Raw genomic sequence first — 26,462 nt, 5'->3', positions numbered from 1 at the left:
GGAAGAGTAAAGAGATGATCTCCTTTAATCGGTGGATTGATAATATGGTAACACTTGCAACCTGTGAACGGACTGCTTACAAACATAGACTGCTTGGATAAATACGACAGTATTACGAATGAATTTATACAAAATGTAGTTGACTAATTTATATTAGGGCGCGGTCACAATTTCATGACAAATCTGACTTTTGGCAATTCACTCAAAAATGGTGCCAAACGGTTGCAAATGCTCCCATGAAAGGTTTGGCGGTTGAAACAGAAGGCTTTTTATCACGGGAAAAGAAATCACCCCTCGACAACCTAACCAGAAGAAAAAGATTTTTTTTGAAAAAATCCCCAAGCCCCGGGGTCACAATTTCAGCAGAAATCTGACTTTCGGCATTTCACTCAAAAATGGTGCCAAACTGTTGCAAATGCTCCCCTGATAGGTTTGGCGGTCGAAACAGAAGGGTTTTTATCACAGGAAAGGAAATCAGCCCTCGACAACTTCACCAGCAGAAAAAGATTTTTTTGAAAAAATTGCTAATGCTCCCCTGAGATGTTGTCCACCGCCTGTGCACCGTCCCTCATACCATGTGGTGTAAGAGAAAAATGAACAAATTCCTATGCCCCACAAGTAACCCAGAGACGCATTTTAAATAAATGCACAAATAAAGTAGGAGTAAAGTAGGAGTAAAGTAGGTGTAAACTAGGAGTAAACTAGGTGTAAAATAGGTGTAAACTAGGAGTAAAGTAGGAGTAAACTAGGTGTAAACTAGGTGTAAACTAGGAGTAAAGTAGGAGTAAACTAGGTGTAAACTAGGTGTAAACTATGTGGAAACTAGGAGTAAAGTAGGTGTAAAGTAGGAGTAAACTAGGTGTAAAGTAGGGGTAAGGCAGGAGTAAATTAGCCAATCACATGCAGCCCATTGTGTAAATAATGTATATAAAGCAGATACTTTGAGGGAACATCCATTCCTCCTCACCACTATGAGATGCATTTTAAATAAATGCACACATAAAGTAGGAGTAAAGTAGGAGTAAAGTAGGTGTAAACTAGGAGTAAACTAGGTGTAAACTGGGAGTAAACTAGGTGTAAAGTAGGAGTAAGGCAGGAGTAAATTAGCCAATCACATGCAGCCCATTGTGTAAATAATGTATATAAAGCAGTTACTTTGAGGGAACATCCATTCGTCCTCACCACTATGAGATGGATTTTAAATAAATGCACACATAAAGTAGGAGTAAAGTAGGAGTAAAGTAGGTGTAAACTAGGAGTAAACTAGGTGTAAACTGGGAGTAAACTAGGTGTAAAGTAGGAGTAAGGCAGGAGTAAATTAGCCAATCACATGCAGCCCATTGTGTAAATAATGTATATAAAACAGATACTTTGAGGGAACATCCATTCCTCCTCACCACTATGAGATGCATTTTAAATAAATGCACACATAAAGTAGGAGTAAAGTAGGAGTAAAGTAGGTGTAAACTAGGAGTAAACTAGGTGTAAACTGGGAGTAAACTAGGTGTAAAGTAGGAGTAAGGCAGGAGTAAATTAGCCAATCACATGCAGCCCATTGTGTAAATAATGTATATAAAGCAGATACTTTGAGGGAACATCCATTCCTCCTCACCAGTATGAGCTGAATAAAGAGCATGAAATCCTCTCTCGACTCAGAGTATATTTCATTCTCAAACCCTCCAACACTTCTCTGGTGAAAAAAGGGATGTCCTATTCAATAATAAATAATAATAATAGTTTTATTATTTATACCCCACCCATCTGACTGGGTCGTGCCAGCCACGCTCAGCAGCTTGCAGGATAAAATAATATACAATAAAACATGAAACTTTTTTTAACTATATGGCTACGATATGGAAGTTAACAACTGGACAACAGAAATGGATTGTACACACTCTAATGGTAGCTGAGAGGCCGATATTGATAAACTGGAAGAGTAAAGAGATGATCTCCTTTAATCGGTGGATTGATAATATGGTAACACTTGCAACCTTTGAACGGACTGCTTACAAACATAGACTGCTTGGATAAATACGACAGTATTACGAATGAATTTATACAAAATGTAGTTTACTAATTTATATTAGGACGCGGTCACAATTTCATGACAAATCTGACTTTTGGCAATTCACTCAAAAATGGTGCCAAACGGTTGCAAATGCTCCCATGAAAGGTTTGGTGGTTGAAACAGAAGGCTTTTTATCACAGGAAAAGAAATCAGCCCTCGACAACTTAACGGGTAGAAAAAGATTTTTTTGAAAAAATCCCTAAGGGTTACAATTTCATCAAAAATCTGACTTTCGGCATTTCACTCAAAAATGGTGCCAAACGGTTACATATGCTCCCCTGAGAGGTTTGGCAGTCGAAACAGAAGGCTTTTTCTCACAGGCAAAGAAATCAGCCCTCGACAACTTAATGGGCAGAAAAAGATTTTTTTGAAAAAATCCCTAATCCCCGGGGTTACAATTTCATCAAAAATCTCAACTCAAAAAAAACTCAAAAATGGTGGCAAACGGTTGCAACTGCTCCCCTGAGAGGTTTGGCGCTCGAAACAGAAGGCTTTTTATCACAGGAAAAGAAATCAGCCCTCGGTCACAATTTCATCAGAAATCTGACTTTCGGCAATTCACTCAAAAATGGAGCCAATCGGTTGCAAATGCTCCCCTGAGAGGTTTGGCGGTTGAAACAGAAGGCTTTTTATCAAAGGACAAGAAATCAGCCCTCGACAACTTAACCAGCAGAAAAAGATTTTTTTGAAAAAATCCCCAAGCCCCGGGGTCACAATTTGATCAAAAATCTGACTTTCGGCCATTCTTTCAAAAATGGTGCCAAACGTTTGCAATTGCTCCCCTGAGAGGTTTCGCGGTCGAAACAGAAGGCTTTTTATCACGGGAAAAGAAATCAGCCCTCGACAACTTAACGGGCAGAAAAAGATTTTTTTGAAAAAATCCCTAAGCCCCGGGGTTACAATTTCATCAAAAATCTGCCTTTGGCAATTAACTCAAAAATGGGGGCAAACGGTTGCAACTGCTCCCCTGAGAGGTTTGGCGGTCGAAACAGAAAGCTTTTTATCACAGGTAAAGAAATCAGCCCTCGGTCACAATTTCATCAAAAATCCGACTATCGGCCATTCACTCAAAAATGGTGCCAAACGGTTGCAAATGCTCCCCTGAGAGGTTTGGCGGTCAAAACAGAAGGCTTTTTATCACGGGAAAAGAAATCAGCCCTCGACAACCTAACCAGAAGAAAAAGATTTTTTTTGAAAAAGTCCACAAGCCCCGGGGTCACAATTTCATCAGAAATCTGACTTTCGGCAATTAACTCAAAAATGGTGGCAAACCGTTGCAACTGCTCCCCTGAGAGGTTTGGCGCTCGAAACAGAAGGGTTTTTATCACAGGAAAAGAAATCAGCCCTCGACAACTTAACCAGCAGAAAAATATTTTTTTGAAAAAATCCCTAAGCCCCGGGGTCACAATTTCATCAGAAATCTGACTTTCGGCATTTCACTCAAAAATGGTGCCAAACGGTTGCAAATGCTCCCCTGATAGGTTTGGCGGTCGAAACAGAAGGGTTTTTATCACAGGAAAAGAAATCAGCCCTCGACAACTTAACCGGCAGAAAAATATTTTTTTGAAAAAATCCCTAAGCCCCGGGGTCACAATTTCATCAAAAATCTGACTTTCAGCAATTCACTCAAAAATGGTGCCAAACTGTTGCAAATCCTCCCCTGAGAGGTTTGGCGGTCGAAACAGAAGGCTTTTTATCACAGGAAAAGAAATCAGCCCTCAACAACTTAACCGGCAGAAAAAGATTTTTTTGAAAAAATAGCTAATGCTCCCCTGAGATGTTGTCCACCGCCTGTGCACCGTCCCTCAGACCATGTGGTGTAACAGAAAAATGAACAAATTCCTATGCCCCACAAGTAACCCAGAGATGCATTTTAAATAAATGCACACATAAAGTAGGAGTAAAGTAGGAGTAAAGTAGGAGTAAAGTAGGTGTAAACTAGGTGTAAACTAGGTGTAAACTAGGAGTAAAATAGGTGTAAACTAGGTGTAAAGTAGGTGTACACTAGGAGTAAACTAGGTGTAAACTAGGAGTAAACTAGGTGTAAAGTAGGTGTAAACTAGGAGTAAAGTAGGAGTAAAGTAGGTGTAAAGTAGGAGTAAAGTAGGTGTAAACTAGGTGTAAAGTAGGTGTAAACTAGGAGTAAACTAGGAGTAAAGTAGGTGTAAACTAGGAGTAAACTAGGTGTAAAGTAGGTGTAAACTAGGAGTAATCTAGGTGTAAAGTAGATGTAAACTAGGAGTAGACTAGGTGTAAACTGGGAGTAAACTAGGTGTAAACTAGGAGTAAACTAGGTTTAAAGTAGGAGTAAAGTAGGTGTAAACTAGGAGTAAACTAGGTGTAAAGTAGGAGTAAGGCAGGAGTAAATTAGCCAATCACATGCAGCCCATTGTGTAAATAATGTATATAATGCAGATACTTTGAGGGAACATCCATTCCTCCTCACCACTATGAGCTGAATAAAGAGCATGAAATCCACTCTCGACTCAGAGTATATTTCATTCTCAAACCCTCCAACACTTCTCTGGTGAAAAAAGGGATGTCCTATTCAATAATAAATAATAATAATAGTTTTATTATTTATACCCCACCCATCTGACTGGGTCGTGCCAGCCACGCTCAGCAGCTTGCAGGATAACATAATATACAATAAAACATGAAACTTTTTTTAACTATATGCCTACAATATGGAAGTTAACAACTGGACAACAGAAATGGATTGTACACACTCTAATGGTAGCTGAGAGGCTGATATTGATAAACTGGAAGAATAAAGAGATGATCTCTTTTAATCGGTGGATTGATAATATGGTAACACTTGCAACCTGTGATCGGACTGCTTACAAACATAGACTGCTTGGATAAATATGACAGTATTACAAATGAATTTATACAAAATGTAGTTGACTAATTTATATTAGGGCGCGGTCACAATTTCATGACAAATCTGACTTTTGGCAATTCACTCAAAAATGGTGCCAAACGGTTGCAAATGCTCCCATGAAAGGTTTGGTGGTTGAAACAGAAGGCTTTTTACCACAGGAAAAGAAATCAGCCCTCGACAACTTAACCCGCAGAAAAAGATGTTTTTGAAAAAATCCCTAAGCCCCGGGGTCACAATTTAATCAAAAATCTGACTTTCGGCAATTCATTCAAAAACGGTGCCAAACGGATGCAAATCCTCCCCTGAGAGGTTTGGCGGTCGAAACAGAAGGCTTTTTATCACAGGAAAAGAAATCAGCTCTCAACAACTTAACCGGCAGAAAAAGATTTTTTTGAAAAAATTGCTAATGCTCCCCTGAGATGTTGTCCACCGCCTGTGCACCGTCCCTCATACCATGTGGTGTAAGAGAAAAATGAACAAATTCCTATGACCCACAAGTAACCCAGAGATGCATTTTAAATAAATGCACACATAAAGTAGGAGTAAAGTAGGAGTAAAGTAGGTGTAAACTAGGAGTAAACTAGGTGTAAACTGGGAGTAAATTAGGTGTAAAGTAGGAGTAAGGCAGGAGTAAATTAGCCAATCACATGCAGCCCATTGTGTAAATAATGTATATAAAGCAAATACTTTGAGGGAACATCCATTCCTCCTCACCACTATGAGCTGAATAAAGAGCATGAAATCCACTCTCGACTCAGAGCATATTTCATTCTCAAACCCTCCAACACTTCTCTGGTGAAAAAAGGGATGTCCTATTCAATAATAAATAATAATAATAGTTTTATTATTTATACCCCACCCATCTGAATGGGTCGTGCCAGCCATGCTCAGCAGCTTGCAGGATAAAATAATATACAATAAAACATGAAACTTTTTTTAACTATATGCCTACAATATGGAAGATAACAACTGGACAACAGAAATGGATTGTACACACTGTAATGGTAGTTGAGAGGCCGATATTGATAAACTGGAAGAGTAAGACATGATCTCCTTCAATCGGTGGATTGATAATATGGTAACACTTGCAACCTGTGAACGGACTGCTTACAAACATAGACTGCTTGGATAAATACGACAGTATCACGAATGAATTTATACAAAATGTAGTTGACTAATTTATATTAGGGCGCGGTCACAATTTCATGACAAATCTGACTTTTGGGAATTCACTCAAAAATGGTGCCAAACGGTTGCAAATGCTCCCATGAAAGGTTTGGCGGTTGAAACAGAAGGCTTTTTATCACAGGACAAGAAATCAGCCCTCGACAACTTAACCGGCAGAAAAAGATGTTTTTAAAAAGATCTCTAAGCACCGGGGTCACAATTTAATCAAAAATCTGACTTTCGGCATTTCACTCAAAAATGGTGCCAAACGGTTACAAATGCTCCCCTGAGAGGTTTGGCGGTCGAAACAGAAGGCTTTTTATCACAGGAAAAGAAATCAGCCCTCAACAACTTAACCGGCAGAAAAAGATTTTTTTGAAAAAATTGCTAATGCTCCCCTGAGATGTTGTCCACCGCCTGTGCACCGTCCCTCATACCATGTGGTGTAAGAGAAAAATGAACAAATTCCTATGACCCACAAGTAACCCAGAGATGCATTTTAAATAAATGCACACATAAAGTAGGAGTAAAGTAGGAGTAAAGTAGGTGTAAACTAGGAGTAAAGTAGGTGTAAAGTAGGTGTAAACTAGGAGTAAACTAGCAGTAAACTAGGAGTAAACTAGGTGTAAACTAGGAGTAAACTAGGTGTAAAGTAGGTGTAAACTAGGAGTAAACTAGGAGTAAACTAGGTGTAAAGTAGGAGTAAAGTAGGTGTAAACTAGGTGTAAAGTAGGTGTAAACTAGGAGTAAACTAGGAGTAAAGTAGGTGTAAACTAGGAGTAAACTACTTGTAAAGTAGGTGTAAACTAGGAGTAGACTAGGTGTAAACTGGGAGTAAACTAGGTGTAAACTAGGAGTAAACTAGGTTTAAAGTAGAAGTAAAGTAGGTGTAAACTAGGAGTAAACTAGGTGTAAAGTAGGAGTAAGGCAGGAGTAAATTAGCCAATCACATGCAGCCCACTGTGTAAATAATGTATATAAAGCAGATACTTTGAGGGAACATCCATTGCTCCTCACCACTATGAGCTGAATAAAGAGCATGAAATCCACTCTCGACTCAGAGTATATTTCATTCTCAAACCCTCCAACACTTCTCTGGTGAAAAAAGGGATGTCCTATTCAATAATAAATAATAATAATAGTTTTATTATTTATACCCCACCCATCTGACTGGGTCGTGCCAGCCATGCTCAGCAGCTTGCAGGATAAAATAATATACAATAAAACATGAAACTTTTTTTGACTATATGCCTACAATATGGAAGTTAACAACTGGACAACAGAAATGGATTGTACACACTCAAATGGTAGCTGAGAGGCCGATATTGATAAACTGGAAGAGTAAAGAGATGATCTCCTTTAATCGGTGGATTGATAATGTGGTAACACTTGCAACCTGTGAACGGACTGCTTACAAACATAGACTGTTTGGATAAATACGACAGTATTACGAATGAATTTATACAAAATGTAGTTGACTAATTTATATTAGGGCGCGGTCACAATTTCATCTGAAATCTGACTTTCGGCATTTCACTCAAAAATGGTGCCAAACGGTTGCAAATGCTCCCCTGAGAGGTTTGGCGGTCGAAACAGAAGGCTTTTTATCACAGGAAAAGAAATCAGCCCTCAACAACTTAACCGGCAGAAAAAGATTTTTTTGAAAAAATTGCTAATGCTCCCCTGAGATGTTGTCCACCGCCTGTGCACCGTCCCTCATACCATGTGGTGTAAGAGAAAAATGAACAAATTCCTATGACCCACAAGTAACCCAGAGATGCATTTTAAATAAATGCACACATAAAGTAGGAGTAAAGTAGGAGTAAAGTAGGTGTAAACTAGGAGTAAAGTAGGTGTAAACTAGGAGTAAACTAGCAGTAAAGTAGGAGTAAACTAGGTGTAAACTAGGAGTAAACTAGGTGTAAAGTAGGTGTAAACTAGGAGTAAACTAGGAGTAAACTAGGTGTAAAGTAGGAGTAAAGTAGGTGTAAACTAGGTGTAAAGTAGGTGTAAACTAGGAGTAAACTAGGAGTAAAGTAGGTGTAAACTAGGAGTAAACTAGGTGTAAAGTAGGTGTAAACTAGGAGTAAACTAGGTGTAAAGTAGATGTAAACTAGAATCATAGAATCATAGAATCATAGAGTTGGAAGAGACCACAAGGGCCATCGAGTCCAACCCCCTGCCAAGCAGGAAACACCATCAGAGCACTCCTGACATATGGTTGTCAAGCCTCTGCTTAAAGACCTCCAAAGAAGGAGACTCCACCACACTCCTTGGCAGCAAATTCCACTGTCGAACAGCTCTTACTGTCAGGAAGTTCTTCCTAATGTTTAGGTGGAATCTTCTTTCTTGTAGTTTGGATCCATTGCTCCGTGTCCGCTTCTCTGGAGCAGCAGAAAACAACCTTTCTCCCTCCTCTATGTGACATCCTTTTATATATTTGAACATGGCTATCATATCACCCCTTAACCTCCTCTTCTCCAGGCTAAACATGCCCAGCTCCCTTAGCCGTTCCTCATAAGGCATCGTTTCCAGGCCTTTGACCATTTTGGTTGCCCTCCTCTGGACACGTTCCAGTTTGTCAATGTCCTTCTTGAACTGTGGTGCCCAGAACTGGACACAGTACTCCAGGTGAGGTCTGTAACCCAGAGATGCATTTTAAATAAATGCACACATAAAGTAGGAGTAAAGTAGGAGTAAAGTAGGTGTAAACTAGGAGTAAAGTAGGTGTAAATTAGGTGTAAACTAGGAGTAAACTAGCAGTAAAGTAGGAGTAAACTAGGTGTAAACTAGGAGTAAACTAGGTGTAAACTAGGTGTAAACTAGGAGTAAACTAGGAGTAAACTAGGTGTAAAGTAGGAGTAAAGTAGGTGTAAACTAGGTGTAAAGTAGGTGTAAAGTAGGTGTAAACTAGGAGTAAACTAGGAGTAAAGTAGGTGTAAACTAGGAGTAAACTAGGTGTAAAGTAGGTGTAAACTAGGAGTAAACTAGGTGTAAAGTAGATGTAAACTAGGAGTAGACTAGGTGTAAACTGGGAGTAAACTAGGTGTAAACTAGGAGTAAACTAGGTTTAAAGTAGGAGTAAAGTAGGTGTAAACTAGGAGTAAACTAGGTGTAAAGTAGGAGTAAGGCAGGAGTAAATTAGCCAATCACATGCAGCCCATTGTGTAAATAATGTATATAAAGCAGATACTTTGAGGGAACATCCATTGCTCCTCACCACTATGAGCTGAATAAAGAGCATGAAATCCACTCTCGACTCAGAGTATATTTCATTCTCAAACCCTCCAACACTTCTCTGGTGAAAAAAGGGATGTCCTATTCAATAATAAATAATAATAATAGTTTTATTATTTATACCCCACCCATCTGACTGGGACGTGCCAGCCATGCTCAGCAGCTTGCAGGATAAAATAATATACAATAAAACATGAAACTTTTTTTGACTATATGCCTACAATATGGAAGTTAACAACTGGACAACAGAAATGGATTGTACACACTCTAATGGTAGCTGAGAGGCCGATATTGATAAACTGGAAGAGTAAAGAGATGATCTCCTTTAATCGGTGGATTGATAATGTTGTAACACTTGCAACCTGTGAACGGACTGCTTACAAACATAGACTGTTTGGATAAATACGACAGTATTACGAATGAATTTATACAAAATGTAGTTGACTAATTTATATTAGGGCGCGGTCACAATTTCATCAGAAATCTGACTTTCGGCAATTCACTCATAAATGGAGCCAATCGGTTGCAAATGCTCCCCTGAGAGGTTTGGCGGTTGAAACAGAAGGCTTTTTATCACAGGACAAGAAATCAGCCCTCAACAACTTAACCAGCAGAAAAAGATTTTTATCAAAAAACCCCTAAGCCCCGGGGTCACAATTTCATCAAAAATCTGACTTTCGGCCATTCTCTCAAAAATGGTGCCAAACATTTGCAATTACTCCCCTGAGAGGTTTGGCGGTCGAAACAGAAGGCTTTTTATCACGGGAAAAGAAATCAGCCCTCGACAACCTAACCAGAAGAAAAAGATTTTTTTGAAAAAATCCCCAAGCCCAGGGGTCACAATTTCATCAGAAATCTGACTTTCGGCATTTCACTCAAAAATGGTGCCAAACGGTTGCAAATGCTCCCCTGATAGGGTTGGCGGTCGAAACAGAAGGGTTTTTATCACAGGAAAAGAAATCAGCCCTCGACAACTTAACCGGCAGAAAAAGATTTTTTTGAAAAAATCCCTAAGTCCCGGGGTCACAATTTCATCTGAAATCTGACTTTCGGCATTTCACTCAAAAATGGTGCCAAACGGTTGAAAATCCTCCCCTGATAGGTTTGGCGGTCGAAACAGAAGGCTTTTTATCATAGGAAAAGAAATCAGCCCTCAACAACTTAACCGGCAGAAAAAGATTTTTTTGAAAAAATTGCTAATGCTCCCCTGAGATGTTGTCCACCGCCTGTGCACTGTCCCTCATACCATGTGGTGTAAGAGAAAAATGAACAAATTCCTATGCCCCACAAGTAACCCAGAGATGCATTTTAAATAAATGCACACATAAAGTAGGAGTAAAGTAGGTGTAAACTAGGAGAAAACTAGGTGTAAAGTAGGTGTAAACTAGGAGTAAACTAGGGGTAAAGTAGATGTAAACTAGGAGTAGACTAGGTGTAAACTAGGTGTAAAGTAGGTGTAAACTAGGTGTAAAGTAGGTGTAAACTAGGAGTAGATTAGGTGTAAACTGGGAGTAAACTAGGTGTAAAGTAGGAGTAAGGCAGGAGTAAATTAGCCAATCACATGCACCCCATTGTGTAAATAATGTATATAAAGCAGATACTTTGAGGGAACGTCCATTCCTCCTCACCACTATGAGCTGAATAAAGAGCATGAAATCCACTCTCGACTCAGAGTATATTTCATTCTCAAACCCTCCAACACTTCTCTGGTGAAAAAAGGGATGTCCTATTCAATAATAAATAATAATAATAGTTTTATTATTTATACCCCACCCATCTGACTGGGTCGTGCCAGCCACGCTCAGCAGCTTGCAGGATAAAATAATATACAATAAAACATGAAACTTTTTTTAACTATATGCCTACAATATGGAAGTTAACAACTGGACAACAGAAATGGATTGTACACACTCAAATGGTAGCTGAGAGGCCGATATTGATAAACTGGAAGAGTAAAGAGATGATCTCCTTTAATCGGTGGATTGATAATATGGTAACACTTGCAACCTGTGATCGGACTGCTTACAAACATAGACTGTTTGGATAAATACGACAGTATTACGAATGAATTTATACAAAATGTAGTTGACTAATTTATATTAGGGCGCGGTCACAATTTCATGACAAATCTGACTTTTGGCAATTCACTCAAAAATGGTGCCAAACGGTTGCAAATGCTCCCATGAAAGGTTTGGCGGTTGAAACAGAAGGCTTTTTACGACAGGAAAAGAAATCAGCCCTCGACAACTTAACCAGCAGAAAAAGATGTTTTTGAAAAAATCCCTAAGCCCAAGGTCACAATTTAATAAAAAATCTGACTTTTGGCAATTCACTCAAAAATGGTACCAAACGGTTGCAAATGCTCCCCTGAGAGGTTTGGCGGTTGAAACAGAAGGCTTTTTATCACAGGACAAGAAATCAGCCCTCGACAACTTAAGCGGCAGAAAAATATTTTTTTGAAAAAATCCCTAACCCCGGGGTCACAATTTCATCAAAAATCTGACTTTCGGCATTTCACTCAAAAATGGTGCCAAAGGGTTGCAAATGCTCCCCTGAGAGGTTTGGCGGGGAAAATAGAAGGCTTTTTATCACAGGACAGGAAATCAGCCCTCGACAACTTTATCCGTAGAAAAAGATTTCATCAAAAATCTGACTTTCGGCAATTCACTCAAAAATGGTGCCAAACGGTTGCAAATGCTCCCATGAAAGGTTTGGCGGTTGAAACAGAAGGCTTTTTATCACAGGACAGGAAATCAGCCCTCGACAAGTTAACCGCTAGAAATTTTTTTTTTTAAATAATCGCTAAGCCCCGGGTTAACAATTTCATAAAAAATCTGACTTTCGGCATTTCACTCAAAAATGGTACCAAACGGTTACAAATGCTCCCCTGAGAGGTTTGGCGGTTGAAACAGAAGGCTTTTTATCACAGGACAAGAAATCAGCCCTCGACAACTTAAGCGGCAGAAAAATATTTTTTTGAAAAAATCCCAAACCCCGGGGTCACAATTTCATCAAAAATCTGACTTTCGGCATTTCACTCAAAAATGGTGCCAAAGGGTTGCAAATGCTCCCCTGAGAGGTTTGGCGGGGAAAATAGAAGGCTTTTTATCACAGGACAGGAAATCAGCCCTCGACAACTTTATCCGTAGAAAAAGATTTCATCAAAAATCTGACTTTCGGCATTTCACTCAAAAATGGTGCCAAAGTGTTGCAAATGCTCCCCTGAGAGGTTTGGCGGTTGAAACAGAAGGCTTTTTATCACAGGACAGGAAATCAGCCCTCGACAAGTTAACCGCTAGAAATTTTTTTTTTTAAATAATCGCTAAGCCCCGGGTTAACAATTTCATAAAAAATCTGACTTTCGGCATTTCACTCAAAAATGGTACCAAACGGTTGCAAATGCTCCCCTGAGAGGTTTGGCGGTTGAAACAGAAGGCTTTTTATCACAGGACAAGAAATCAGCCCTCGACAACTTAAGCGGCAGAAAAATATTTTTTTGAAAAAATCCCTAACCCCGGGGTCACAATTTCATCAAAAATCGGACTTCCGGCATTTCACTCAAAAATGGTGCCAAAGGGTTGCAAATGCTCCCCTGAGAGGTTTGGCCGTCGAAACAGAAGGCTTTATATCACAGAGCATTAAATCAGCCATGGACAACTTAACCGGCAGAAAAATGGTGCCAAACGGTTGCAAATGCTCCCCTGAGAGGTTTGGCGGTCGAAACAGAAGGCTTTTTATCACGGGAAAGGAAATAAGCCCAAAACAACTTAACCGGCAGAAAAAGATTTTTTTTGAAAAAATCCCTAAGCCCCGGGGTCACAATTTCATCAAAAAATCTGACTTTCGGCATTTCACTCAAAAATGGTGCCAAATGGTTGCAAATGCTCCCCTGAGAGGTTTGGCGGTCGAAACAGAAGGCTTTTTATCACGGGAAAGGAAATCAGCCCAAAACAACCGGCAGAAAAATATTTTTTTGAAAAAATCCCTAAGCCGCGGAGTCATAATTTCATCAGAAATCTGACTTTCGGCATTTCACTCAAAAATAGTGCCAAACGGTTGCAAATGCTCCCGTGAGAGGTTTGGCGGTCGAAACAGAAGGCTTTTTATCATGGGAAAAGAAATCAGCCCAAGACAACTTAACCGGCAGAAAAATATTTTTTTGAAAAAATCCCTAAGCCCCGGGGTCACAATTTCATCAAAAATCTGACTTTCGGCAATTCACTCAAAAATGGTGCGAAACGGTTTCAAATGCTCCCCTGAGAGGTTTGGGGGTCGAAACAGAAGGCTTTTTATCACGGGACAGGAAATCAGCCCTCGACAACTTCATCCGTAGAAAAAGATTTCATCAAAAATCTAACTTTCGGCAATTCACTCAAAAATGGTGCCAAACGGTTGCAAATGGTCCCCTGAGAGGTTTGGCAGTTGAAACAGGAGGCTTTTTATCACAGGACAGGAAATCAGCCCTCTACAACTTAACCGGGAGAAAAAGATTTTTTTGAAAAAATTGCTAATGCTCCCCTGAGATGTTGTCCACCGCCTGTGCACCGTCCCTCATACCATGTGGTGTAAGAGAAAAATGAACAAATTCCTATGCCCCACAAGTAACCCAGAGATTCATTTTAAAGAAATGCACACATAAAGTAGGAGTAAAGTAGGTGTAAACTAGTTGTAAACTAGGAGTAAACTAGGTGTAAAGTAGGAGTAAACTAGGTGTAAACTAGGAGTAAAGTAGGTGTAAACTAGGTGTAAACTAGGAGTAAACTAGGTGTAAGCTAGGTGTAAACTAGGAGTAAACTAGGTGTAAAGTAGGAGTAAAGTAGGTGTAAACTAGGTGTAAAGTAGGAGTAAACTAGGTGTAAACTAGGAGTAAACTAAGTGTAAACTAGGAGTAAACTCGGTGTAAAGTAGGAGTAAAGTAGGTGTAAACTAGGAGTAAACTAGGTGTAAAGTAGGTGTAAACTAGGAGTAAACTATGTGTTAAGTAGATGTAAACTAGGAGTAAACTAGGTGTAAAGTAGGTGTAAACTAGGAGTAAACTATGTGTTAAGTAGATGTAAACTAGGAGTAGACTAGTTGTAAACTAGGTGTAAAGTAGGTGTAAACTAGGTGTAAAGTAGGAGTAAACTAGGTGTAAAGTAGGAGTAAGGCAGGAGTAAAATAGCCAATCACATGCAGCCCATTGTGTAAATAATGTATATAAAGCAGATACTTTGAGGGAACATCCATTCGTCCTCACCACTATGAGATGCATTTTAAATAAATGCACACATAAAGTAGGAGTAAAGTAGGAGTAAAGTAGGTGTAAACTAGGAGTAAACTAGGTGTAAACTGGGAGTAAACTAGGTGTAAATTAGGAGTAAGGCAGGAGTAAATTAGCCAATCACATGCAGCCCATTGTGTAAATAATGTATATAAAGCAGATACTTTGAGGGAACGTCCATTCCTCCTCACCACTATGAGCTGAATAAAGAGCATGAAATCCACTCTCGACTCAGAGTATATTTCATTCTCAAACCCTCCAACACTTCTCTGGTGAAAAAAGGGATGTCCTATTCAATAATAAATAATAATAATAGTTTTATTATTTATACCCCACCCATCTGACTGGGTCGTTCCAGCCACGCTCAGCAGCTTGCAGGATAAAATAATATACAATAAAACATGAAACTTTTTTTAACTATATGCCTACAATATAGAAGTTAACAACTGGACAACAGAAATGGATTGTACACACTCTAATGGTAGCTGAGAGGCCGATATTGATAAACTGGAAGAGTAAAGAGATGAACTCCTTTAATCGGTGGATTGATAATATGGTAACACTTGCAACGTGTGAACGGACTGCTTACAAACATAGACTGCTTGGATAAATATGACAGTATTACGAATGAATTTATACAAAATGTAGTTGACTAATTTATATTAGGGCGCGGTCACAATTTCATGACAAATCTGACTTTTGGCAATTCACTCAAAAATGGTGCCAAACGGTTGCAAATGCTCCCATGAAAGGTTTGGTGGTTGAAACAGAAGGCTTTTTATCACAGGAAAAGAAATCAGCCCTCGACAAGTTAACTAATAGAAATTTTTTTTAAAAAAAAATCGCTAAGCCCCGGGGTCACAATTTCATGACAAATCTGACTTTTGGCAATTCACTCTAAATTGGTGCCAAACGGTTGCAAATGCTCCCATGAAAGGTTTGGCGGTTGAAACAGAAGTCTTTTTATCACAGAAAAAGCAATCAGCCCTCGACAACTCAACCGGGATAATTTTTTTTTGTTTTTGAAAAATCCCTAAGCCCCGGGGTCACAATTTGATCAAAAATCTGACTTTCGGCCATTCTCTCAAAAATGGTGCCAAACGTTTGCAATTGCTCCCCTGAGAGGTTTGGCGGTCGAAACAGAAGGCTTTTTATCACGGGAAAAGAAATCAGCCCTCGACAACCTAACCAGAAGAAAAAGATTTTTTTGAAAAAATCCCAAAGCCCAGGGGTCACAATTTCATCAGAAATCTGACTTTCGGCATTTCACTCAAAAATGGTGCCAAACGGTTGCAAATGCTCCCCTGATAGGTTTGGCAGTCGAAACAGAAGGCTTTTTATCACAGGAAAAGAAATCAGTCCTCGACAAGTTAACCGCAAGAAATTTTTTTTTTAAAAAAATCGCTAAGCCCCGGGGTCACAATTTCATCAAAAATCTGACTTTTGGCAATTCACTCAAAAATGGTGCCAAACGTTTGCACTTACTCCCCTGAGAGGTTTGGCGGTCGAAATAGAAGGCTTTTTATCACAGGACAAGAAATCAGCCCTCGATAACTTAAGCTGCTGAATTATAATTTTTTTTGAAAAAATCCCTAAGCCCCGGGGTCACAATTTCATCAAAAATCTGGCTTTCGGCATTTCACTCAAAAATGGTGCCAAAGGGTTGCAAATGCTCCCCTGAGAGGTTTGGCGGGGAAAATAGAAAGCTTTTTATCGCAGGACAAGAAATCAGCCCTCGACAAATTTATCCGTAGAAAAAGATTTCATCAAAAATCTGACTTTCGGCAATTCACTCAAAAATGGTGCCAAACGGTTTCAAATGGTTCCCTGAGAGGTTTGGCTGTTGAAACAGGAGGCTTTTTATCACAGGACAGGAAATCAGCCCTCGACAACTTAACCGGGAGAAAATTTTTTTTTTGAAAAAATTGCTAATGCTCCCCTGAGATGTTGTCCACTGCCTGTGCACCGTCCCTCAGACCATGTGGTGTAAGAGAAAAATGAACAAATTCCTATGCCCCACAAGTAACCCAGAGATGCATTTTAAATAAATGCACACATAAAGTAGGAGTAAAGTAGGAGTAAAGTAGGTGTAAACTAGGTGTAAACTAGGAGTAAAGTAGGTGTAAACTAGGTGTAAACTAGGAGTAAAGTAGGTGTAAAGTAGGAGAAAAGTAGGTGGAAACTAGGTGTAAACTAGGAGTAAACTAGGTGTAAACTTGGTGTAAACTAGGAGTAAACTAGGTGTAAAGTAGGTGTAAACTAGGAGTATACTAGGTGTAAAGTAGATGTAAACTAGGAGTAGACTAGGTGTTAACTGGGAGTAAACTAGGTGTAAACTAGGAGTAAACTAGGTGTAAAGTAGGAGTAAAGTAGGTGTAAACTAGGTGTAAAGTAGGTGTAAACTAGGAGTAAACTAGGTGTAAAGTAGGTGTAAACTAGGAGTAGATTAGGTGTAAACTAGGAGTAAACTAGGTGTAAAGTAGGAGTAAGGCAGGAGTAAATTAGCCAATCACATGCAGCCCATTGTGTAAATAATGTATATAAAGCAGATACTTTGAGGGAACATCCATTCGTCCTCACCACTATGAGATGCATTTTAAATAAATGCACACATAAAGTAGGAGTAAAGTAGGAGTAAAGTAGGTGTAAACTAGGAGTAAACTAGGTGTAAACTGGGAGTAAACTAGGTGTAAAGTAGAAGTAAGTTAGGAGTAAATTAGCCAATCACATGCAGCCCATTGTGTAAATAATGTATATAAAGCAAATACTTTGAGGGAACATCCATTCCTCCTCACCACTATGAGCTGAATAAAGAGCATGAAATCCACTCTCGACTCAGAGTATATTTCATTCTCAAACCCTCCAACACTTCTCTGGTGAAAAAAGGGATGTCCTATTCAATAATAAATAATAATAATAGTTTTATTATTTATACCCCACCCATCTGACTGGGTCGTGCCAGCCACGCTCAGCAGCTTGCAGGATAAAATAATATACAATAAAACGTGAAACTTTTTTTAACTATATGCCTACAATATGGAAGTTAACAACTGGACAACAGAAATGGATTGTACACACTCTAATGGTAGCTGAGAGGCCGATATTGATAAACTGGAAGAGTAAAGAGATGAACTCCTTTAATCGGTGGATTGATAATATGGTAACACTTGCAACCTGTGAACGGACTGCTTACAAACATAGACTGCTTGGATAAATACGACAGTATTACGAATGCATTTATACAAAATGTAGTTGACTAATTTATATTAGGGTGCGGTCACAATTTCATGACAAATCTGACTTTTGGCAATTCACTCAAAAATGGTGCCAAACGGTTGCAAATGCTCCCATGAAAGGTTTGGCGGTTGAAACAGAAGGCTTTTTACGACAGGAAAAGAAATCAGCCCTCGACAAGTTAACCGCTAGAAATTTAAAAAAAAAAAAAAATCGCTAAGCCCCGGGGTCACAATTTCATCAAAAATCTGACTTTTGGCAATTCACTCAAAATTGGTGCCAAACTGTTGCAAATGCTCCCATGAAAGGTTTGGCGGTTGAAACAGAAGGCTTTTTATCACAGTACAAGAAATCAGCCCTTGACAACTTAACCCGCAGAAAAAGATGTTTTTGAAAAAATCCCTAAGCCCCATGGTCACAATTTAATCAAGAATCTGACTTTTGGCAATTCATTCAAAAATGGTGCCAAACGGTTGCAAATACTCCCCTGAGAGGTTTGGCGGTCGAAACAGAAGGCTTTTTATCACAGGAAAAGAAATGAGCCCTCGACAACTTAACTGGCAGAAAAAGATTTTTTTGAAAAAATCCCTAAGCCCCGGGGTTACAATTTCATCAAACATCTGACTTTCGGCAATTAACTCAGAAATGGTGGCAAACAGTTGCAACTGCTCCCCTGAGAGGTTTGGCGCTCGAAACAGAAGGCTTTTTATCACAGGAAAAGAAATCAGCCCTCGGTCACAATTTCATCAAAAATCTGACTTTCGGCAATTCCCTCAAAAATGGTGCCAAAGGGTTGCAAATGCTCTCCTGAGACGTTTGGCGGTCGAAACAGAAGGCTTTTTATCACCGGACAAGATATCAACCCTCGACAACTTAACCGGCAGAAAAAGATGTTTTTGAAAAAATCCCTAAGTCCCGGGGTCACAATTTCATCAGAAATTTGACTTTCGGCAATTCACTCAAAAATGGAGCCAATCGGTTGCAAATGCTCCCCTGAGAGGTTTGGCGGTTGAAACAGAAGGCTTTTTATCAAAGGACAAGAAATCAGCCCTCGACAACTTAACCAGCAGAAAAATATTTTTTTGAAAAAATCCTTAAGCCCCGGGGTCACAATTTGATCAAAAATCTGACTTTCGTCCATTCTCTCAAAAATGGTGCCAAACGTTTGCACTTACTCCCCTGAGAGGTTTGGCGGTCGAAACAGAAGGCTTTTTATCACGGGAAAAGAAATCAGCCCTCGACAACCTAACCAGAAGAAAAAGATTTGTTTGAAAAAATCCCCAAGCCCCAGGGTCACAATTTCATCAGAATTCTGACTTTCGGCATTTCACTCAAAAATGGTGCCAAACGGTTGCAAATGCTCCCCTGATATGTTTGGCGGTCGAAACAGAAGGGTTTTTATCACAGGAAAAGAAATCAGCCCTCGACAACTTAACCGGCAGAAAAAGATTTTTTTGAAAAAATCCCTAAGCCCCTGGGTCACAATTTCATCAAAAATCTGACTTTTGGCAATTCACTCAAAATTGGTGCCAAACGGTTGCAAATACTCCCCTGAGAGGTTTGGCGGTCGAAACAGAAGGCTTTTTATCACAGGAAAAGAAATGAGCCCTCGACAACTTAACTGGCAGAAAAAGATTTTTTTGAAAAAATCCCTAAGCCCCGGGGTCACAATTTGATCAAAAATCTGACTTTCGGCATTTCACTCAAAAATGGTGCCAAACGGTTACAAATGTTCCCCTGAGAGGTTTGGCGGTCGAAACAGAAGGCTTTTTATCACAGGAAAAGAAATCAGCCCTCGACAACTTAACGGGCAGAAAAAGATTTTTTTGAAAAAATCCCTAAGCCCCGGGGTTACAATTTCATCAAAAATCTGACTTTCGGCAATTAACTCAAAAATGGTGCCAAAGGGTTGCAAATGCTTCCCTGAGAGGTTTTGCGCTCGAAACAGAAGGCTTTTTATCATAGGAAAAGAAATCAGCCCTCGGTCACAATTTCATCAAAAATCTGACTTTCGGCAATTCATTCAAAAATGGTGCCAAAGGGTTGCAAATGCTCTCCTGAGACGTTTGGGGGTCGAAACAGAAGGCTTTTTATCAACGGACAAGATATCAACCCTCGACAACTAAACCGGCAGAAAAAGATGTTTTTGAAAAAATCCCTAAGTCCCGGGGTCACAATTTCATCAGAAATTTGACTTTCGGCAATTCACTCAAAAATGGTGCCAAACGTTTGCACTTACTCCCCTGAGAGGTTTGGCGGTCGAAACAGAAGGCTTTTTATCACGGGAAAAAAAATCAGCCCTCGACAACCTAACCAGAAGAAAAAGATTTGTTTGAAAAAATCCCCAAGCAACAGGGTCACAATTTCATCAGAATTCTGACTTTCGGCATTTCACTCAAAAATGGTGCCAAACGGTTGCAAATGCTCCCCTGAGAGGTTTGGCGGTCGAAACAGAAGGGTTTTTATCACAGGAAAAGAAATCAGCCCTCGACAACTTAACCGGCAGAAAAAGATTTTTTTGAAAAAATCCCTAAGCCCCTGGGTCACAATTTCATCAGAAATCTGACTTTCAGCAATTCACTCAAAAATGGTGCCAAACTGTTGCAAATCCTCCCCTGAGAGGTTTGGCGGTCGAAACAGAAGGCTTTTTATCACAGGAAAAGAAATCAGCCCTCAACAACTTAACCGGCAGAAAAAGATTTTTTTGAAAAAATTGCTAATGCTCCCCTGAGATGTTGTCCACCGCCTGTGCACCGTCCCTCATACCATGTGGTGTAAGAGAAAAATGAACAAATTCCTATGCCCCACAAGTAACCCAGAGATGCATTTTAAATAAATGCACACATAAAGTAGAAGAAAGGTAGGAGTAAACTAGGTGTAAACTAGGTGTAAACTAGGTGTAAACTAGGTGTAAAGTAGGAGTAAACTAGGTGTAAAGTAGGAGTAAGGCAGGAGTATATTAGCCAATCACATGCAGCCCATTGTGTAAATAATGTATATAAAGCAGATACTTTGAGGGAACATCCATTCCTCCTCACCACTATGAGCTGAATAAAGAGCATGAAATCCTCTCTCGACTCAGAGTATATTTCATTCTCAAACCCTCCAACACTTCTCTGGTGAAAAATGGGATGTCCTATTCAATAATAAATAATAATAATAGTTTTATTATTTATACCCCACCCATCTGACTGGGTCGTGCCAGCCACGCTCAGCAGCTTGCAGGATAAAATAATATACAATAAAACATGAAACTTTTTTTAACTATATGCCTACGATATGGAAGTTAACAACTGGACAACAGAAATGGATTGTACACACTCTAATGGTAGCTGAGAGGCCGATATTGATAAACTGGAAGAGTAAAGAGATGATCTCCTTTAATCGGTGGATTGATAATATGGTAACACTTGCAACCTGTGAACGGACTGCTTACAAACATAGACTGCTTGGATAAATACGACAGTATTACGAATGAATTTATACAAAATGTAGTTGACTAATTTATATTAGGGCGCGGTCACAATTTCATGACAAATCTGACTTTTGGCAATTCACTCAAAAATGGTGCCAAACGGTTGCAAATGCTCCCATGAAAGGTTTGGTGGTTGAAACAGAAAGCTTTATATCCCAGGAAAAGAAATCAGCCCTCGACAACTTAACGGGCAGAAAAAGATTTTTTTGAAAAAATCCCTAAGGGTTACAATTTCATCAAAAATCTGACTTTCGGCAATTCACTCAAAAATGGAGCCAAACTGTTGCAAATCCTCCCCTGAGAGGTTTGGCGGTCGAAACAGAAGGCTTTTTATCACAGGAAAAGAAATCAGCCCTCAACAACTTAACCGGCAGAAAAAGATTTTTTTGAAAAAATTGCTAATGCTCCCCTGAGATGTTGTCCACCGCCTGTGCACCGTCCCTCATACCATGTGGTGTAAGAGAAAAATGAACAAATTCCTATGCCCCACAAGTAACCCAGAGACGCATTTTAAATAAATGCACACATAAAGTAGGAGTAAAGTAGGAGTAAAGTAGGTGTAAACTAGGAGTAAACTAGGTGTAAACTAGGTGTAAACTAGGAGTAAAGTAGGAGTAAACTAGGTGTAAACTAGGTGTAAACTAGGAGTAAACTAGGAGTAAACTAGGTGTAAACTAGGTGTAAACTAGGTGTAAAGTAGGAGTAAACTAGGTGTAAAGTAGGAGTAAGGCAGGAGTAAATTAGCCAATCACATGCAGCCCATTGTGTAAATAATGTATATAAAGCAGATACTTTGAGGGAACATCCATTCCTCCTCACCACTATGAGATGCATTTTAAATAAATGCACACATAAAGTAGGAGTAAAGTAGGAGTAAAGTAGGTGTAAACTAGGAGTAAACTAGGTGTAAACTGGGAGTAAACTAGGTGTAAAGTAGGAGTAAGGCAGGAGTAAATTAGCCAATCACATGCAGCCCATTGTGTAAATAATGTATATAAAGCAGATACTTTGAGGGAACATCCATTCCTCCTCACCACTATGAGCTGAATAAAGAGCATGAAATCCACTCTCGACTCAGAGTATATTTCATTCTCAAACCCTCCAACACTTCTCTGGTGAAAAAAGGGATGTCCTATTCAATAATAAATAATAATAATAGTTTTATTATTTATACCCCACCCATCTGACTGGGTCGTGCCAGCCACGCTCAGCAGCTTGCAGGATAAAATAATATACAATAAAACATGAAACTTTTTTTAACTATATGCCTACGATATGGAAGTTAACAACTGGACAACAGAAATGGATTGTACACACTCTAATGGTAGCTGAGAGGCCGATATTGATAAACTGGAAGAGTAAAGAGATGATCTCCTTTAATCGGTGGATTGATAATATGGTAACACTTGCAACCTTTGAACGGACTGCTTACAAACATAGACTGCTTGGATAAATACGACAGTATTACGAATGAATTTATACAAAATGTAGTTGACTAATTTATATTAGGGCGCGGTCACAATTTCATGACAAATCTGACTTTTGGCAATTCACTCAAAAATGGTGCCAAACGGTTGCAAATGCTCCCATGAAAGGTTTGGTGGTTGAAACAGAAGGCTTTTTATCACAGGAAAAGAAATCAGCCCTTGACAAGTTAACTGCTAGAATTTTTTTTTTTAAAAAAATCGCTAAGCCCCGGGGTCACAATTTCATCAAAAATCTGACTTTTGGCAATTCACTCAAAATTGGTGCCAAACGGTTGCAAATGCTCCCATGAAAGGTTTGGCGGTTGAAACAGAAGGCTTTTTATCACAGAAAAAGAAATCAGCCCTCGACAACTCAACCGGGATAATTTTTTTTGTTTTTGAAAAATCACTAAGCCCCGGGGTCACGATTTCAACAAAAATCTGACTTTCGGCCATTCACTAAAAAATGGTGCCAAACGGTTGCAAATGCTCCCCTGAGAGGTTTGGCGGTTGAAACAGAAGGCTTTTTATCACAGGACAAGAAATCAGCCCTCGACAACTTAACTGGCAGAAAAAGATGTTCTTGAAAAAATCCCTAAGCCCCAGGGTCACAATTTAATCAAGAATCTGACTTTCGGCAATTCATTCAAAAATGGTGCCAAACGGTTGCAAATACTCCCCTGAGAGGTTTGGCGGTCGAAACAGAAGGCTTTTTATCACAGGAAAAGAAATGAGCCCTCGACAACTTAACTGGCAGAAAAAGATTTTTTTGAAAAAATCCCTAAGCCCCGGGGTCGCAATTTGATCAAAAATCTGACTTTCGGCATTTCACTCAAAAATGGTCCCAAACGGTTACAAATGCTCCCCTGAGAGGTTTGGGGGTCGAAACAGAAGGCTTTTTATCACAGGAAAAGAAATCAGCCCTCGACAACTTAACGGGCAGAAAAATATTTTTCTGAAAAAATCCCTAAGCCCCGGGGTTACAATTTCATCAAAAATCTGACTTTCGGCAATTAACTCAGAAATGGTGGCAAACGGTTGCAACTGCTCCCCTGAGAGGTTTGGCGCTCGAAACAGAAGGCTTTTTATCACAGGAAAAGAAATCAGCCCTCGGTCACAATTTCATCAAAAATCTGACTTTCAGCAATTCACTCAAAAATGGTGCCAAAGGGTTGCAAATGCTCTCCTGAGACGTTTGGCGGTCGAAACAGAAGGCTTTTTATCACCGGACAAGATATCAACCCTCGACAACTTAACCGGCAGAAAAAGATGTTTTTGAAAAAATCCCTAAGTCCCGGGGTCACAATTTCATCAGAAATTTGACTTTCAGCATTTCACTCAAAAATGGTGCCAAACGGTTGCAAATGCTCCCCTGATATGTTTGGCGGTCGAAACAGAAGGCTTTTTATCAAAGGACAAGAAATCAGCCCTCGACAACTTAACCAGCAGAAAAATATTTATTTGAAAAAATCCTTAAGCCCCGGGGTCACAATTTGATCAAAAATCTGACTTTCGTCCATTCTCTCAAAAATGGTGCCAAACGTTTGCACTTACTCCCCTGAGAGGTTTGGCGGTCGAAACAGAAGTCTTTTTATCACGGGAAAAGAAATCAGCCCTCGACAACCTAACCAGAAGAAAAAGATTTGTTTGAAAAAATCCCCAAGCCCCAGGGTCACAATTTCATCAGAAATCTGACTTTCGGCATTTCACTCAAAAATGGTGCCAAACGGTTGCAAATGCTCCCCTGATATGTTTGGCGGTCGAAACAGAAGGCTTTTTATCACAGGAAAAGAAATCAGCCCTCAACAACTTAACCGGCAGAAAAAGATTTTTTTGAAAAAATTACTAATGCTCCCCTGAGATGTTGTCCACCGCCTGTGCACCGTCCCTCATACCATGTGGTGTAAGAGAAAAATGAACAAATTCCTATGCCCCACAAGTAACCCAGAGATGCATTTTAAATAAATGCACACATAAAGTAGGAGTAAAGTAGGAGTAAAGTAGGTGTAAACTACGAGTAAACTAGGTGTAAACTGGGAGTAAACTAGGTGTAAAGTAGGAGTAAGGCAGGAGTAAATTAGCCAATCACATGCAGCCCATTGTGTAAATAATGTATATAAAGCAGATACTTTGAGGGAACATCCATTCCTCCTCACCACTATGAGCTGAATAAAGAGCATGAAATCCACTCTCGACTCAGAGTATATTTCATTCTCAAACCCTCCAACACTTCTCTGGTGAAAAAAGGGATGTCCTATTCAATAATAAATAATAATAATAGTTTTATTATTTATACCCCACCCATCTGACTGGGTCGTGCCAGCCACGCTCAGCAGCTTGCAGGATAAAATAATATACAATAAAACATGAAACTTTTTTTAACTATATGCCTACAATATGGAAGCTAACAACTGGACAACAGAAATGGATTGTACACACTCAAATGGTAGCTGAGAGGCCGATATTGATAAACTGGAAGAGTAAAGAGATGATCTCCTTTAATCGGTGGATTGGTAATATGGTAACACTTGCAACCTGTGATCGGACTGCTTACAAACATAGACTGCTTGGATAAATATGACAGTATTACGAATGAATTTATATAAAATGTAGTTGACTAATTTATATTAGGGCGCGGTCAGAATTTCATGACAAATCTGACTTTTGGCAATTCACTCAAAAATGGTGCCAAACGGTTGCAAATGCTCCCATGAAAGGTTTGGTGGTTGAAACAGAAGGCTTTTTATCACAGGAAAAGAAATCAGCCCTCGACAACTTAACGGGCAGAAAAAGATTTTTTTGAAAAAATCCCTAAGGGTTACAATTTCATCAAAAATCTGACTTTCGGCATTTCACTCAAAAATGGTGCCAAACGGTTACAAATGCTCCCCTGAGAGGTTTGGCGGTCGAAACAGAAGGCTTTTTATCACAGGAAAAGAAATCAGCCCTCGACAACTTAATGGGCAGAAAAAGATTTTTTTGAAAAAATCCCTAAGCCCCGGGGTTACAATTTCATCAAAAATCTCAACTCAAAAAAAACTCAAAAATGGTGGCAAACGGTTGCAACTGCTCCCCTGAGAGGTTTGGCGCTCGAAACAGAAGGCTTTTTATCACAGGAAAAGAAATCAGCCCTCGGTCACAATTTCGTCAAAAATCCGACTTTCGGCAATTCACTCAAAAATGGTGCCAAAGGGTTGCAAATCCTCTCCTGAGACGTTTGGCGGTCGAAACAGAAGGCTTTTTATCACCGGACAAGATATCAACCCTCGACAACTTAACCGGCAGAAAAAGATATTTTTGAAAAAATCCCTAAGCCCCGGGGTCACAATTTCATCAGAAATTTGACTTTCGGCAATTCACTCAAAAATGGAGCCAATCGGTTGCAAATGCTCCCCTGAGAGGTTTGGCGGTTGAAACAGAAGGCTTTTTATCAAAGGACAAGAAATCAGCCCTCGACAACTTAACCAGCAGAAAAATATTTTTTTGAAAAAATCCTTAAGCCCCGGGGTCACAATTTGATCAAAAATCTGACTTTCGTCCATTCTCTCAAAAATGGTGCCAAACGTTTGCACTTACTCCCCTGAGAGGTTTGGCGGTCGAAACAGAAGGCTTTTTATCACGGGAAAAGAAATCAGCCATCGACAACTTAACCGGCAGAAAAAGATTTTTTT

This window comes from Podarcis raffonei, chromosome 5, assembly GCF_027172205.1.
Source record: "Podarcis raffonei isolate rPodRaf1 chromosome 5, rPodRaf1.pri, whole genome shotgun sequence".
NCBI classification, from domain to species: Eukaryota; Metazoa; Chordata; class Lepidosauria; order Squamata; family Lacertidae; genus Podarcis; species Podarcis raffonei.
This window is presented reverse-complemented; position numbering follows the sequence as displayed.